Source organism: Gouania willdenowi, chromosome 4 (assembly GCF_900634775.1).
Source record: "Gouania willdenowi chromosome 4, fGouWil2.1, whole genome shotgun sequence".
In the NCBI taxonomy this organism is placed as follows: Eukaryota; Metazoa; Chordata; class Actinopteri; order Blenniiformes; family Gobiesocidae; genus Gouania; species Gouania willdenowi.
The window spans coordinates 13,683,050-13,700,617 of record NC_041047.1 but is presented as its reverse complement, the minus strand read 5'-3'; the positions used below and the strand labels follow the sequence as shown (position 1 = coordinate 13,700,617).

The following is a 17,568-nucleotide window of genomic DNA, read 5'->3' as shown; positions in this document are numbered from 1 at the left end:
ACAGTGTCAGATAAACCTAATTCTTCATGCACTTTAGAGCAGAGGAATCAGAGGAGACAGAAAGCTTTTTCCAATGGTAGACTTATCTCCACTATGTCGGATGGATTCATAGATAAGTAATGGATGAGGAGATGCCCGCAACTTACCCCCAATGTTCCTTACAAAGGATGTACAATAATCATTAGGAGGGATTCTATTATTTCAAAATCAATTATTAAAAATGATGTATATGTCCTGCTAAATAATGGAGGATACTTTGTTCAGGGATCATTAATGTTCTGCAAGTCATTTACAAACCATTACACATATTTTGTAAATGATTCTGTGATATCCTTTATGCTAAGTACAATGAGTAAATTATTAAAATTAGAGGCCTGGGTTGGCACAGGCAGCAGGGTCATTAGTCGTGAATGACTCGAAGACGCATCTTGGCTTTTTTTTTTCTTTCCATAAATTATCAACTATTAGGCCACATGACTTGCACTTTTTATACTTAATTCAATTATCAGTTAAGATAATACCAATATTCCGATTTATGTTGGTTAAAACTGCAGGAAACAAATGTTTTAATCAGATAAAGACAGGCTTCCAAGATAAATAAATCGAACTTCATTTGGTTGAAAAAAGAAAGATGTGAAAGATCAAAATTGCTGCTTGTAAGTTTGCTTTGATCTACACCGTGAACACTGTGTAGGTGTAGTCCTGTAGAAAGGTGAATAGAAGTGTTTTTACTTCTTTCTTATTATGATTTTTTTGGGGGAGGTTTTCACCCAAAAACTGCCAAAGTGACTTCCCAACACATTTCTAATGTTTTCATGGTCTGAAAGTTGTGACCAAACATGATGGCAGATGTTTATTTTGGGATTCACACGAAAGAAATACAAATCCGAACGAAACTGAATGTCTTGCAGAGTGAAGTGATATTACAGGGAATGCTGGGAACAAACTACAACAAAAAAGAGTGTCAAGTGAATCAGTGTCTTCCTTTTCTAGCAAAAAAAAACACAAGAAATCACAGTAACAATGAAGTAAAAACACTTCTATTCGTCTGTCTACGGGACTCTACATCCCACAATGCAATGCATGAAACTTTTTCAAAAATGTGAATAAGAGAGTGTTTCCAGTGTAGATCAAAACAAACGTTCGAGCGGCAACTTCAACCTTTTACATCTTTTTTACAGGCAAATGATCTTTAAGTGTTTGATATATGGGGAATACACCATCTTTAAATTACTGTTTCCAGCAGCTTTACATATTCAGAAATCTGCAATAGCCCACAATGCTATTGAATTAAACAGAATAAATGGGGCAATTTTCTTCCAATGCTGTGCTTTTACTTAATAGAATGACGTTGCTCAGTGAATGGAGGCAGTGTTGAGTTGAAGGCAGCAGAGAGAAGAATACCCATGCCTTAAAGGTAAAGTCAGCGTGAAAAAGAATGATGGACAAGGAACAACAGGGGAAAAAATGACTCATGACATGAAACAAAAGCAGTCAGCGAGATAAGCAGAGTCTTTTTTTTCCGACACGTCAATTAAAACAGCACGTTACAAAGATATGCAGGAGTAAAAGAAGGAAGTAGAGGATGTATTTGAGCTGATGGGGCCAAAGGGTCAATGTTTCTACTCCCTTCTGTTTTTCTGACAATTTGGGAGCCAACATCCACTGATGCAGCACTACTGAGCAGCTTTTCCTTTCAAATACTAAATGTAGCGATAGCAGACGGAACGGCTGGCCCTGCTACATGAATGACCTGTGTACCAAGTATGGATGTGTGAAACATTTCTTAAAGGAATGAAGGTGATACACTTGACAGCTTTGATAAATTGTTGGCTTGATTTTTGGGTTCATCAAAGGTCTGGCTGATTCATTTAACAGGAAGTAACAGCTGTGTGAAAAAGCAGGGCAGTCAGATAAAGATTTTATTCTTATTGATTCCTATCTGATTGCAAGACACAGATTAGTGGGGAAAAAGTTGCAAAAAGGAACCAAGATTGGGAATAAGGGGTCAAAAAAGAGATCAGGGAAAGAAAAGTAAGAGGGACAGGGGCAGAAAGCTGGAGCGAGCAGTGAGCAAACGTGGCAGAAGCAGATGGGAAAAAGAAGCGGATAGGTTCACCTCTCATTAGCTCGCCTGCCACACACGATGCCACAAAGCAATGCATCTCCCAAGGACATGAATTAAACAAATAGCCAACTACCTCCGAGAAAATCAGCCTTGCCAGCACTTAGCCAGCCCTCATAAACAACCAGCTCGCATTTGTCACTTCCTCTTCACCCAGCAAAGCGACAGGAGAAATAAATTACTTTTAAGTAGAAGCTTGTTTCTACTTTCTTTTAGCACCATGTTTCTGCCTTCGGAAGCTGGTATGAGCTAACAGCTTAAACTATAGGATAGAAAAATATTAAACAGCAAGGTACCAATAAATGAGCAGATAGATTCTGATTTTCCTAAATGTTTAAATACCTTCCCAACAATTGGGAACAGATTAACGCCAAGTACACTCTAATCATATATATTAGGTAGTGTTGTGCTCAAGACCACATTATCTGAGATCAAGACTTGCCGGAGACCAAGACAACACTAAGACTTTTGGGAGCGGAGACCGAGTCAAGACAGAGACAGAGACAACCCAACATAAAAATCTATTTCAAAAACCACGACAAGGTTGAAGAGTTAAAGAACATTCTTTGTTTAGTTTTAGTTTCTTTAAAATACATTTGACAGACCACAAAAAAGGTAACGCATGAATTGAAGATATTTGTCATTTTACTAAGTTCTTCTCTATAACATTAGTAAAGTTGAAGAACAGCAGAAATCAGCAGTGGTCTTGACCGGTCTTGACAAAAAATAGCCCGATTTCGGGCAGTGCGAGACCAAGACAAGACCAATTAAAGATGCTTTCAAGTTCAAGGCAAGACTAAGACCTTTAAAATCTGATCTCGGGACCAAGACCGGTCTTGAGTACTACAATACTATAATATTCAGTTACACACAGACAACATTTTTGGTATGGACACCATTAGTGAAGAATCTATATAATGATTTTGATTAACTAACTTTAAACATATGTACAGCAGATTTGGTCCCATTTTCAGTTGACCCATAATAAATTCATAAAAGAACCAAACTTCATGAATGTTTTTTGTGACAAAGAAGTACTGTATGTGTTTCAATCACTCTATAACAGAAAAATAAGAGTAGTAGAAATGATTGGAAACTCAAGATGGCCATGACATTATGCTCTTTACAAATGTATGTAAACTTTTGACCACGATCCTAACATTGTTTTCTGCAAATTACCTATACAAAGACAAAATTTCCCAATACTAAAAATCTTAATATCCTTTTGACTCATGAGATAAGAAAGTAACGCCAAAAAAAAGACAATGAATGCACTAAAAAGGAAACAAATTCTAAAACAGTTGTCAAGCTTAGTGAAAGTGAAAAAAATTACATTTAAAATACAATAAATAATGAAATAATATCTTTGGGTAACCATGCAGAGAACCAAAAAGTAGAAAGATGTTATGTGTATAAATGGATAAAAAAAAAAAAAACTACCTCAGGTATATGAAAATAAATAAACAGCTTAGTTCATACAGATCCCTTGCGTGTGCTATACACACTTTAATATAGACTACACTACATCTGTAATGATAAATCTTTCACATCCTTTTAGAAGCTATTGTGTTTCTTAGACAGTTTAAGAGAAAACTGGAGTATCCCAAGCAGCCTTTTTGGAAAGGGAGTGACAGTTCTGCCAGGAAATGTGGAGGGGAATAAGAAAGGTAGATTGCCTGGTCTTAATCTTTGAAAGCCAGCAAATAAAAAGGTAAAAGGTCTGACTTGTATCCGCCCTACTGAAGGGAGATAAACAGAATCTGAGTAATAAAAAAGCATGCTTACAACTCAAGCTTATTCCCCCAAATCCTTCAAACCCCCTGAGCTGCAAAGCATGACTTGAAGCTGCTTCAGAGACTCTTCAACACCCTTTCTGCACTTTCTCATTATTTATCTATTCCTCAACAGCTGAGATACACTCTCCTTCTCGCCTCATAGCTCTTGGAACATCCTGCAAAAAAGAGAAGAAAAGATAAACCACTCAAATTCCTGACATGCCAGCAATGCCGCGGCTTGCACAGCCATCCGCCCGTCTGTCATTGATCATTTGGCACCGGACAGGAATCACACACACACATCACCTGCATGCATCACCCCAAGGGACCACCCACAACTATTGATTTGTTTATGGAACAATTTACTCGAGATGTTCACAGTGTTTGACAAAGTTAGCTGTTATATTGTCCCTTGGTTTAAAAAGGAGGTATACAGAGGAGTCAATTCTCTCCAATTCTTTGTTTTCCTGCCCAGGATAGTCCATAGAACTTGTAGAAAGCATCCTGTTTGTATTTGAAGTTTGGGTAGTGCTGCCAATAAAGACTGCTACAGTTACCCTCTAGAGATAACATTGGTTTGTTAATCTAGCAAAGAGAAAACAATTACTAGAATCTGATAATCAATGTCTCTACACAAATAGTAATTCCTTGGTGGCTGCTAAGGTGTACGTCATGCGGTGGAAAACGAAAAGCTACTAATTAAACAGAAACCTGATTAATGGTAACAGCTACACCACTATAATACTTAGCATCTGGTCTCTTTTTGTGTGTAAATGACTTTTCCCCCCTATTACTTGGATATTATACCCTTACATTAAGAATGGTTATTAGTTTATGGTTTTTGTATGTCTTGAAATCAAGAAGAAGACCTGGGAATGACAAGTGAGGAGTAGTTTTTGAGGTGATATACTCCAAGCTACTCAACTGTTACCAAAATCTTGAAGAAACACATTTACTGAACATTTTAAAAACTTAGTTATCTGCTTTTGCAAAAGAACTCCTCAAATAAGTATTCTGAATCTGAACCAATTGTTATAAATTACACTACGATTGAACAAAAAGAATCAATAAAGATAGAAAAGTCCTATTAAAAAAATCTTGTTCTGGTTCATCCAACGGTGAAGAGGAGGTGCCATCTTGAAATTTGGATAATTGCTCGACTTGTACCAGATGGAGTTTCCATTCTACTTGTCTTGTGTGGGATCAGAAGTCCGGACTGTGAGGAAAGCCTCAAAGCGTGCTGGGATTTACACCAAGGGAATCAGGTAAAACAAATCTGCCTGGATTTATGGGAGCTGTGGGAGCTGCTAATTGAGACCAGGCAAAGAAGAATGGAAGATCAGTAGAGGAATCAGTGCATGTGCAGTTTTAGAAGAGTGCATGGGAAGATAAAACATCTGTCATCAAAGCAAGGAACCAAATCTAGCAATAATAAGGTGGAATCATGTTTCTTGTGATCAATTGAAGGAGGTAGAGTAACAAAGTGCATCACAAGATCATCTCTGATTGTCAAGCAAAGGCCACCACCGCTAGAGAGGGACTTTATTTTACTTCAAAACACTGAATCCAAGTTGAGGGAAGACGAAATGATGATCGACCGATCAGGCACGCTGGCATGTCTCCACTTAGCACAATGGCAACCATAACTCTCCCATGATCAATAGATGTTCATGACTTGCTTTAAAAAGGTCCAATCCCCCACCCTCTTCCTATCCATCTATTCCTGCCTCATTTCCAGTCAACTCTTCTATCCTTTCTCATCTATAATTCTACCTCTGATGATCATCTAGCTAATCTCCTGTTTTCTCCCCACCTATCATTCTTCACATACTTCACTATCTTATGCTTATTTTAAGGTAATTTTATACCTCTATCGTTTGTGTAATGTTTATTCTTTTATCCCATCCAGTAATTGCCCCTGATTCAGTTTAATCCTTTTCATCAAGTCATCTTTCGTGGATAGTATTTACAGAAATCCTTTCTATAGCTCACTCTTCTTTCATCTACACCTCATTATTTTCTCCCAGATTTACGCTCATAATGAGTTGGATCAGTCCACACTCTTACTGTTCCATACTCTCACCAACTATAAATACAACAGTCACCAATAGGGATGCACCGAATATTCGGCCACCGAATATATTTGGCCGAAAATTGCAAAAAAAGCAACATTCAGCCTTCGGTTTGGTGAGTTAAAAGCAAGGCCGAATAGTAACGTGTGACGCGATGACGCAATCAAACAACGTGCAGTAATTGTGCGCGTTGCTGCAGTTCACAGCAGCAGCAGCTCCTCCTTTCCGCACACAAACACAGCCAGACTTTCTCCTCATCGCTCTCAGTCGTCCGCGTAAAATTTGTAAACTGTCCATTTCCACAACCGAGTCCGTTGTTAGCGCTGACGGCCATGAATCCGTAAACATCCTCATTGTTTCCTCCTTACACTACACCGGGTCTCGCTGCATAGACTGGTGTAGCATTAGCACGGAGTGCTAACAGCTGATGTGTGTAAACAATGGGTCTGTGGCTCCCAAGCAGTGACTCCCACGATCGGCATCAGAAAAAGTAGTGCAGTTTGGGCGTCCAGTAGTGCAGTTTGTATTTACATATATGGCAATAAAGTATAATATATATTCTATATTAAACAGCAGTGTTGTTTTAGCTGTTAGATAGTTGGAGAGGGAGGAGCTCACATTCTTGGAGGCGTGTTAGGTGAAGTCACCTACCAACGTGGGCAAAATCTAACTGCCCCGTTTGGAGCTGACTTTGTTTTTACAAAGTGTGGAATAATAAGGGAGGGAGGAAACAGAACTTTTTACACTTTGGCCCTCTGAATGAGGCTAAAGGGATGTATATCACTGTAGCAAAACCATTATAAAGTGATTTTTTTTCATCATACCTCCCGTTCAATGCACTTTAGCTTTTTTTGGATGCATGTTTGACAAATTACAGATGATCGAACAGCTCAAATAATGTTCAAAGCTAAACATTTTCCATTACCAATAGATATACAGAAATTATTCAGCATTCATGAGGGGAATTATAATTTAAGAGGATACATTTATTGTAATTCTAATTCGTACAACCAAGAAAAATGTGTATTTCAGTTAGAGTTACATTTAAATGATCTCAATACAAGGGATTAATCCATTTTATATGCATGAACATTTGGTCTGGTTATGAGGAAGAATTAAACTTATACTTATCAATCCTTTTTGAATATTTATTCTGATTAAATTTTGTTTTATTTTTCTTTGATTTAAGATTATTTCAAATATGCAATCAATTTTGTAATGATACCTTTTTGCTGTTGTAGCGTTTTTTTTTTTTCCCGATATCACTCAGTTTTTTACTTTATTGTGTCCCAAGATCCTTCTCATGAACCCAAAGGTGTACACTGATTTCTCTTAGACTGATTTTAGTTTGTGATCCTGTTCTCGTCACCCATGACCTTTAACGCGCTACTCAGCTCATAACATTTCTTTCACTGGCCAAGCATCTTTTATTCTCAACCTCACCTCCTTTCTATCTCCATCATAAATCTCTCCTTCCACCCATTTGCCTTTTCCTCTTTTCCAAATGTCCCCCCTGCTCTCCTGCAATCTGCAGTTCACAGGTTTCTCAGGGCACACTGTTGCATCCCAACGGAAGCATGCACAGCATTTCCCCATAAATAATTGAAGAGGCCCCACATGGCCAGGCACGCTCAGTCTAAATGGATTATTCTGGGAGGGATCAATGCGGGCTGGTGAGGGTTTTATTAGGGGCCTGCAGATGAAATGTACAAGGCCACCACCAAGCTTCCTTCTTTATGTCTTAATTTCAAACAGCTATTGTGTGACATTGATAATCTCTAATTCCACCATCCCCGCCTCTCTGTGATACCACCACAACCACACTTTAAGAGTTTCGTGCCTGACACTATACACTATAGTCCTGAATCAAATATGAACTGCTATCCAAGATCCAAGACAGCAAATGAATGATTCATCCTTTATGATTCCTTTGACTATGATGCAAAGTGGAAGTAAACAGGAAAGACAAGACAATGTTTTATTGTCACAAGGCATCAGCCTCATTGACCCCAACCTCAAATCAGCTTCCACTTACCAGCTTGGCAGGAAACATCCGGCGCTACCCACTGGATTTGTCATAAGCATAAGTAAGAAGAAGTGGCTGTGGTGGTGGTAGTGGGGGGTGAAGGCTGGTGTGACCTTCAACAATTACAACCCTTTGCAGTGGATAGAGGCTGCAATGGCGAATATAAGCCTCTACAGAGCATTCTCCCATTAACAATGTCCATTCATCTCATCCACTGAAAGGTTTTTCTAATTGTCTGCTTTTGAGAAAACGTCCCACCACCATGGCAACAATGGAGCTCCTGTTGGTGTTTTGAATCGGTCTGGTTCAATCAGGAGATGAGGGAAGGGATACGTTAGTGTTATCCATCACACTTCAATGACATCTAAGGTGTACGGTTTTGTTATTGGGATATCCTCCCAACTCCCCCACCCCCGTCCTATTTACATTCCTCTATTCTCGTCCATCCAATTCTCTATACTGATACTCAATCTATAAAAAACAGTTTACAAGAGTGCGATCGGTTCTTGGTGCAATATATCTTTGTAGAATACCTGCATTTTTAATAGATACTATAGTCTACATCAGTGATTCCCAATATTTTTAGTCCCATATATCCCTTTTGCATTTTTGACAAATCATGTGTACCCCCTCTTCAAATCACAAGTGTTCTCTCAATAATTTTTTATTTGTGGAACACGGGCTCTCCTAAACTCCTAAATGCGTCTCGAAAATTAATCTACAAATTCAAAACAATTAGTGGAATTTAAAGTGGAATTTATTTATTTTTCAAAATACCATGCAACTTTTTTGTGATTACTTCAATAGTAAGAAAATGTATGCAAGGACAATCTAGATAATGATTGTCTCCTATTGTCAAAAGTGTGATAAAATGGCCTCGACAGCCTAAAATAATCCTGTTTCAATAAATTACAAGAAAATTAGGTATTTTATTGAGCAATTGAACTGTTAGTTTGTGATGAATTTGTCCAAAAAATAGCCTAAAAAGGAACTAGGAAGGTTTCCCGTCTATATTCAAATTAATTAAATGTTTTGGAGTACCCCCTGCAATGCGCTCCTGTACCCCCAGGGGTACACGTATCCCAGTTTGGGAACCCCTGGTCAACATGTTCACACATTAGCTATTATTCTCGACTAAAGACTAAAGAGTATTTGAATGCTAAACATTGTACTTTCAAAATCAAAATTGAAAACCAAAAGAATAGGACATGTTCATGCAACCAGTAGAAATGTAATCTTGGTTGAACCAAATGAATGATTTCCATATATAAATCCTAAATAAAAAATATAATTAAAAAAAAAAAAAAAAGTTAAACTAATAACCACATATTTGGGAAATGGATTATGAAAAAGTACTTAAAAAAAAAAAGAAAAGAAGAAGAGACATCACAGAAAAGTGTTGGTAAATTCAATTTGACACTCGACACAACGAGAGTCAGAGCTACATGCTTTTACCCTCATCTATGAACCTTGTTTTCTCTCTAACAATGGAAGACAGTTGTGCATTATTCTTGGATCATCTTGTTTTATTCTGTCAAACATTGGAGCGTGTGTGTACATACCAAAGCCATTAGAGTGCCAAGCTCCGTGGGCTCCAACCAGGGCAGTTTTCATAACACTTGTGAGTAGTACATTTTGCCCCCATTCTGACAGTCAAGGCTTTCCTTTAAAGAGCTTATAAAGCACCATTTAAAGTGACAAACCAGTTTTTAAAAGATGCAAGACGTTTTGCACATGGATGCCAGAATCTTGTGGTTTACGTTATGGCTTTTGTGGAGCTGTACAGTGGAATTAGTGGAAGAATTTCTCTTTTATATAATTTATATCTGTGTTTTAATTAACTAACAATGTAAATTTGCACATCATCGTCATCATACAATCAATATTAAAAAAAAAAAATCCACAGATTTTATGTAATTTCAACATTATTGTGCGCTAGTGTACACTTTTACGTACACATTAAATACTAATTCTGTAAGAAACCAACAATATCCAAGCAATAAGTGTTAGATAACAGTCCCAACAGGGTCCACACTTTAAATTTTTTAGATTTTGTGACCAATTTCTATTTCAGTCAAGGAAATATTATGTCAAAGTTTGGGGAAATTGAAGAATTTTGTAAGAATTTTGAGTTCTTTCAACAGTTCAGCAATGTAAGCACTGGGAAAACTGCGAGTAGGGATGTCTCGATATAACTTTTTCACTTCCGATACGATACCGACATTGTAGCTTTGAGTATTGACCCGATACCAATATCGATCCGATACAATATCAGCACGAATCATACATACTTTTATTACTTATTTTGTAGTGTGGAATGTTAGAAAAGGCTTTATCAAGTGATGTCACTCAAACAGAGAACAATAGTCAGCAACAGTATGTATGAGAAAAACTGACTATTTATTATTAACTAATTGGTTACATACATGTCAACCTTCAGCATAATATCTACAGTATTCTACAAATGAATAAAAATAATATTAATCGGAGATTTGAGATCCAGTCTGATGAAATCCGATATGCGTTTTCTGGCAGATATCGGACCAGTATCCGATATCAATATCGGATCGGGACACCCCTAACTGTGAGCACCTGCAAATACTGTTGACTTTCATTTACACAGTGATTCATTTTTGCTTTTTCCTGCAGGCCGAAATAAATGCCCCAAAGGGCCGGATTTGGTCCCCGGGCCATGAGTTTGACACATATGGTTTAGTTTGTACAAGCAGCATAGCCTCATTTTCTGCATCAGTGTATTTTTCAGCTATGGTTGCATTGTTTATCTGCCTGCTTTTGGCCGTCCAGCTGGGAAGAGCTTTTCTATCAGAGCAAACAAAGGATGCTTGAACACGACATGCAATCACTCATCTCATACATACAGACAGTCTGGTTGATTGATGCCAAGCAAGAGAGGACCAGAAAGACAGAGGCAAAATCAACCCTACATTTATTAGCGAGACTCCTTTAGCTGAATTGTGACCTCGGTTGATTTCACTCTAAAAAAGCAGTGCCGAATAACAGAATAGACTGGTTTTTTTTGCCTTACTGGCCCCCTAAAAGAATGGCTTTAAATGATCCCTCGCTGATTCCTATCTGTAGATAATCGACAGTACATCACTTGTTTCGTGCAGTGTGGTGCCTGTCCAACATAAGCATTTGATCGCTCTACGGATAGATGCTGGATGTGGTGACGCTTAATAAAATGTGTCGGGGCCATTAAGTATGATGGAAGGACTCCAGTAATGGCTGTCTTTCCACAGGCTGATAATAAACGACTAGATGCCGTCATAGTGATTGTTAGGATCTTAATATCAGGGAGACTGAATACACATAACTGGAGTGGGGATATTAAAATTAAGATATAAACTAGACGAAAAGGGTTCTTATTTTTAATGATAAAGATGACGGATACAAAAATGTTTTGAGAGCAATGAGTCTTTTTGTGTTAAGCTGCATGCATCAAATCATGCATTATGTTATATATATACTGTATATATATAGTATATGAATACATAGGGTGCTTGGCGTAAACATTAAAATAAGATGCCATCCATCTGGGGAATGCAAAGTTGAACTTTTCACTTTTTCATACCAAAAACAAGAAAAGACAAAAATAAATAAAAAAGGTACAAGCTCATTAAATTGAATATTTCGCTCCATAGCAGCATCTATCATTAACCCTCATATTATCCTTGGGGTCAATTAGACCCCCCTAATGTTTATCATTCAAAAATAATAGTTGACTTCATTTTTTTGCTTCATATTTCAAGGCTTCCTAATTTGATAAACAATTGATTAAGCATAAAATTACCATGATGATTTTTTTTCAATGTGCTGAACACATATTGCGTACAGTGGTGTTCCTCTGTGCTCAATTTGACCCCAAGCTGTTTTAACTGTGTAAAACTCATCCGTCTGTCTGCTCTTTCACAGTGAACGTGATGTAGAGGAAAATGTGTTTGAGATGGATGACTTTATAATATGTTACAAAAAATAAATAAATATGTAAATATTCATGTTTATGATGGGGGGGGGGGGTCATCAACATTAATCAATATGGTTCATTCTGTGAGACTCATGAATGTGCACCCCAAAATAGGAAATGTTTGGTTGAATTATTTTCAAGATAAATTAATTATAATTAAAAAGTTTGCCCTGATAGTGGCGCTAGTGAACAGGTCAAGGTTTCGTTATCAAGGGGTTTATTTATGTATTCAACAAATAAACAAATTCAACAATTTTCTGACAATCATTTTCTGGAAGCAAATAACCCATGGGGTCAGACTGACCCTAAAAATAAAATGTGTTGGTAATATTTGAGGCTAATAGGATGGTTAAACAATACTGATAAATAATAATGCTATTCTGAGATCTCTGCCTTAATCTTTATGATATCCAATGTACAGCAAATAAATCAGATACCACAAAGCCAAAGATAAATAATGTCAAAATAATAATGAATCTGCATTTAAAAAACCACAACTTTACCATCACTTTAATGAACTAAAATGGATATACTTTTAGAATAAAAGGTGGAAGATCAACATGTTGATGCTCGCGGGGCGGATGGTAAATGGACTTTTCCTGTGAGGCCAGTGTTGGACAGATGTGGAGAGGATGTGATACAAGAGGCGCACCTTAAACCTGGCTATAGGGAGCCTATCAGTCACTGTATTACATTGTTTCAGCCCTGGTGCTCAGCTGTACAGATTTTAATGTTCCCATGCATGCAGAGGAGTACACTTTCTACTCTAATGGTAGATGGGAGATGTGATTGGCTAGCATAGTGTCATAAATGCAAATGCAATTTGAAAGATATACCCTGAGCACTTTATGCAGCAGGAATGGTGTGTGTGCGTGTGTGTGTGTGTGTATTCCATCTTTCACAAACCACGCGTGGACATAAGCCCAGTAGCTTCAGGGCCGTACGCAGTGATTGTGGGGAGGGGGGGGTGTGGGACTCGCTTCAAATCTTTCATATGACGGAGCATAACTGGGAATTGTAATACACAGCAATATCATAAATTTGATTACATTACACAACACTGCAAGCCTGTGAGCTATTTCCCAGCACCATTAAAAAAAAAGGCTGTAACTAAGTTACCACGGGAACAGAGAAAAAAAAAATGAATAAAGGCATTTTCTTTTTAACAACCACCAGGCGGGTGAGATATTGTGCTCTCTTCCCTCTGCTTTTATGAGCTCTGCAGATCTGCGATGTGCTCGTTGGGAATGGAACAGGGCCAGAGCAAAGATGGAGAAAGAGAATGTATCTTGCCTTACAATCTCAAAAGAAAAAAAAAAACATGCACATATACATGCTTTTAATCAAGCCAAAATAATATATATGTGTGTGTGTGTGTGAATTGAGTTTTTCCAATTCCCATATTGCAAAAAAAAGAACTAAATACAATTCCAGTAACTTCATTTCTTCTTCTTTTTTTAAATATATGTTAAGGTTTTGTTTATTCAGACAAGCTTTTTCCATTTTCATCTCCTGACATGTTTCGACTGTCAACTGCCAGTCTTCCTCAGAGGTGATATGCCCCAATGTGTCCCTATGAGTTCTCTCATAAGGAAAGCATCAAAGCATGGGAATCATATAGGGACACATCAGGGCATGTCACCTCTGAGGAAGACTGGCAGTTGTCAGTCAAAACATGTCAGAGACCAAAAAAAATAAATAAATAAATTAAAAAAAACCTGAAAAACCTTGTCTGAATAAATTAAACCTTAACATATCAAAAACCAAATATGTTTATATGTGTTTTTCATGTGAACCTGAATGTAAGGCTAATCAGTAAAACGTGTCAAATCTGTATTAAAGTCCCAATCTGACACTGAGGTGATTCCAGGATTCTACTGTGGCTTTGGGGACATGAGGAATAACCAATCCCTGCACAAGAGAAGCTCCTGGTTTCACAGTTTAAACCATCAACAAAGCAAAAGCAACACTTTGTCGTAGACATTTCTGTGCCGAGCCGACTCCACCTTTCGTGGGGCTCTGTGGAAACACTCGGTGGCGCACCTCGAATCGAACCCAACTCTGGGAACGTGATGCGCAAAAAGCCAAATCCCATTCATAGGACGTACATCAACCAGTCCAACAGCATGGATCTAAACATACCGTGTAACAGCCTATATCACACGGTCAGATGGGAAACACTGGTTATGGTGGGATTTTAACGGCAGGTGCAGAGTCCAAAGACTGTGGTGCGATCAGTCGATCTTAAAGCAAAGCATCTTTAAGATTGACTTGGTCAATGAGACTGTAGAGATGCACTACTGTGTGCATGAAGCCATATTAAAAAAAAAAAAAAACAAACAAGAAAAATATGAATTCACAAATCTTTCTAGTCTTTGTTCTGTGGAAGAATCGCTGCAAAGATCAGCGCATATTCACCGCCTCCTCCACGGGATCTAGCAGCATCCAACAATGCCTACTTGCTCTTAGAAAAAGGAGAATCCAAACGATAAGCATTGAATGGTGGTCCCACTGCTTTTTGGGGTGGTGGGCACACAAACACACACACGCGCACACACACACCCTGCTCCACCAGCAGCAGCACTTTGCGTTTTGTGGACGAGTCAGATATGAAGATCTCCCGCTGAGTATCTCCATCAGCTTTAATAAAACAATCTACACTATTTTATTCTCTCTAAACATTCCAATATATCTATTTCTTTGCAGACATCACACACGTTCAATACGCGGTTTGCACACATGGTCAGATTTTAGTTTGGGGTATTTTTTAAGATTGAAATTCCAAGGTTTTTGGAGGAAAAAGTGGCCACACATCGTCACAAATTAAAGACCGCATCTGCTTACCTTTTGTTCACCATCAGAGCTCCAGCGGCGTCTTTCTTCGTTGCTTTAAAAACCCTCACATCTTCATTTTTCTTTCTTTGTTTTTAGAATAAACAATAATCCTCGGGTTTGTGGTAATAAACGTGCGTCCCAGCGGCAGGTCCGGGTCTGGTGATGCGGTGCACGGATTCCTTTTTACCTGCTTTGATAATGTCAGTTTTTTCTTTTTTGTATTTGTTTTTTTTTTTTAAATATAAAATCCACCCAGAAAGAGAAAGAGAGAGACAGAGAGAGCGCAGACTGACCAGGACGCGCTCGGTTCGGCAGGAGGAGTCGCTCCCTCAGCAGCAGCAGCAGCAGCAGCCGTGCGCACTTGGAGAACCGGAGCTGTGTCCGCACAGCACACACACACACACGCACACAGCCCTCACACACACACACACGCAGGCTGAGGGAATGATGTCATGCGTCCGGCCCTCCCTCTCCAACCACCCATCAGCTCACGGATCTCTCCATCCTCCACCGCCTGAGATTCCTTTGATGATCATCCATTTTCAGTTTTTCTTACTCTGTAATTTCACAAGTTTGGGTTGTTACTTCATGAATTATTGAAGTTTAACGATGACATTTCAATTAAAAACAAGCACAATTACCACAATATATTTATATTTTTTGTTCATTTTTTTTTTTTTTTTTTTTTTTTTTACTTTACTTGCCAGCCTTAAAAATAATTTCACTTAAATTTCACTTTTCTTTCTTTCCCTTTCCGTCTGTTTTTAACCAAAGTGAGGTCCAGTAGTAGGCTACACATTTCATTGAAGAGATAGCAGTATAAAACATATAAATACTCTAATTTGACAGTATTAAGTCAGGACTAGCTCAATAGCTGATAGAACTGAATACGCTCCACCTTCAGTTCCATTTATACTCCCACTGAACAATACACTTTATTTCAGATTGTTCTTTTTTGTTCTATTTTTATTTAATTATTTTTTTTTTAACCTTGCACTCAAGTACAGTTACTGTATGTACATATATATTTTAATTACTTTTTAAATGATTATCATTAATATTTTACTTTTCTTTTCCTTGTTTTTAATCTTTGCGGTATCCAGCGTGGACAGCAAAGTAAGAATCTCATTGTATTTACTGTGAACATGATCAATAAACAGTTTGAATCTTCAATCTCTTTATTTGTGCAACATCTGCATCTGAAAAACTCAAGTACATTTTTTTTGTGCGATGATTACTGCAGGTAAAGAACATCCAGTCCATGACTTCGCCACAGTTTATTCATGGTTTTGTCAATATTAAAAATAACTGGTATCAAATTGATGTTAATATTACTCATTGTAAAACCCCACTAGTTTTTTGGCTGCTGTAACATATAAATTTCCCTTCTGTGGAATAAAATAAAGTATATTATACCTAGCTAGTCACTTATTTAGGGGTTTGAAACCAAGACAAGGTTGCACGTGACAATTACAAACCACCAATCAGCACACTAGAATTAAGCTGATGAGTAACACCTGTTGAAATGATAGAGGAAAGCACACAGGGGGAGGGGCCATTAGAGTGACAGCAGACATGATAAATAAGAGATGGCGAGTGAGAGTGAGAATCCAGCCAGGTGAAGACAGACAAAGAGCAGCAGAGTGAGGTGAGCTCACTGAGAACCTGTGGGTGGGGCAAGGGAGAGGATACGAGTGGTTATTAGTTAATGTTACATTTGTCTGTATCTCAAAGGAAACAAAGAAACCTAGAAAACAGAGTTGTATTCTCATTGTGGAGAGGTTATTCAATGCCTTTTTTCCCCCCAGATAGTTCCTAATTCAAATGGCATAATAAAATAACCTGATAATCAGGAAATTGCTTTGAGTTATGGTGGTTTTCACTAAAGTGAATGTGTATTCTGTTCTTCAATATGCATATGTAAATCATACCAAATGATTTTGCAATTAATAGCTTGCTTTTTTTTGGTTGTTGAAGCAACAGTGTTCAATGTTTTGGTCAAATGTACTTTGACCCATAGAGTGAGAAATGAACAGTCAAACGTACCACGTCCCTGAGAATTCAGTGAAATGACGTAAAAACGTAATCTACGTAGAATTTCCTTTGAAATGATATATCACACGACTATTTTACAATAAATTTAGAAATGACCCCCCCCTCCCTTTCAAAAAGGTCTCTGAGAAGCTCTTGACATCCGCTCATAGAATATCCATGTCAAATTACAGCCTGAAAACAACGAGCATTAACGGAGGAGTAGTCGTTTAAAAAATGGGTCCCCCTGGTACCCCCGTGGCACATACGGGGTAAAGAGTCCCGTTTATATACAGTATTGGTATGTGCCAATGATTCGATACTACCAACCGTCGTAATATTTGACTTGCAAATAAATTAAAAATCGACTTTTGTTTTGTTTTTTATTTTGGGGCCCCAAATAACCAAGTTAAGCGTTTATGAGAAATTAAAAATTAAAATCGGAACAAACCAGCCACTTAATTCAGATTTATGTTTAATTCAGAAGTAAAGCTCCCATGCAAACATGGCCTACGTAAAGACGGCCTTACATGAAACTAGTTGTTTGTGTGAAAAAAACAGGCTCATAAAGTCCCGCCTGCTGCTCCTGCTATCTTTGGCAGATTGCCAGAATGCACTGCGACCGAGCAAAAAGAACCAATCAGAGCCAGGATTGTATTTGATAGACTGTCTGACAGTTGTTGCTCACAGCCCCGCCCTCTTCCGCCATGGCCAACACA

General features: G+C 38.0%; 1 protein-coding gene across 15 annotated transcripts in view; it reads right to left on the bottom strand.

The window, feature by feature from the left end:
* Positions 1–15,210, bottom strand: part of ptprsa (protein tyrosine phosphatase receptor type Sa) — a 283,168-nt gene extending 267,958 nt beyond the window's left edge. For 7 of the 15 annotated variants that reach the window (XM_028444079.1, XM_028444078.1, XM_028444082.1 and 4 more), the window contains exon 1: positions 14,828–15,210. The gene's annotated coding sequence lies outside the window, so the exon portion shown is untranslated. The remainder of the gene's footprint in view (positions 1–14,827) is intronic. The other 8 variants (XM_028444086.1, XM_028444088.1, XM_028444089.1 and 5 more) reach the window with 2 other exon arrangements.
* Between the last annotated feature and the right edge of the window lie 2,358 nt (positions 15,211–17,568).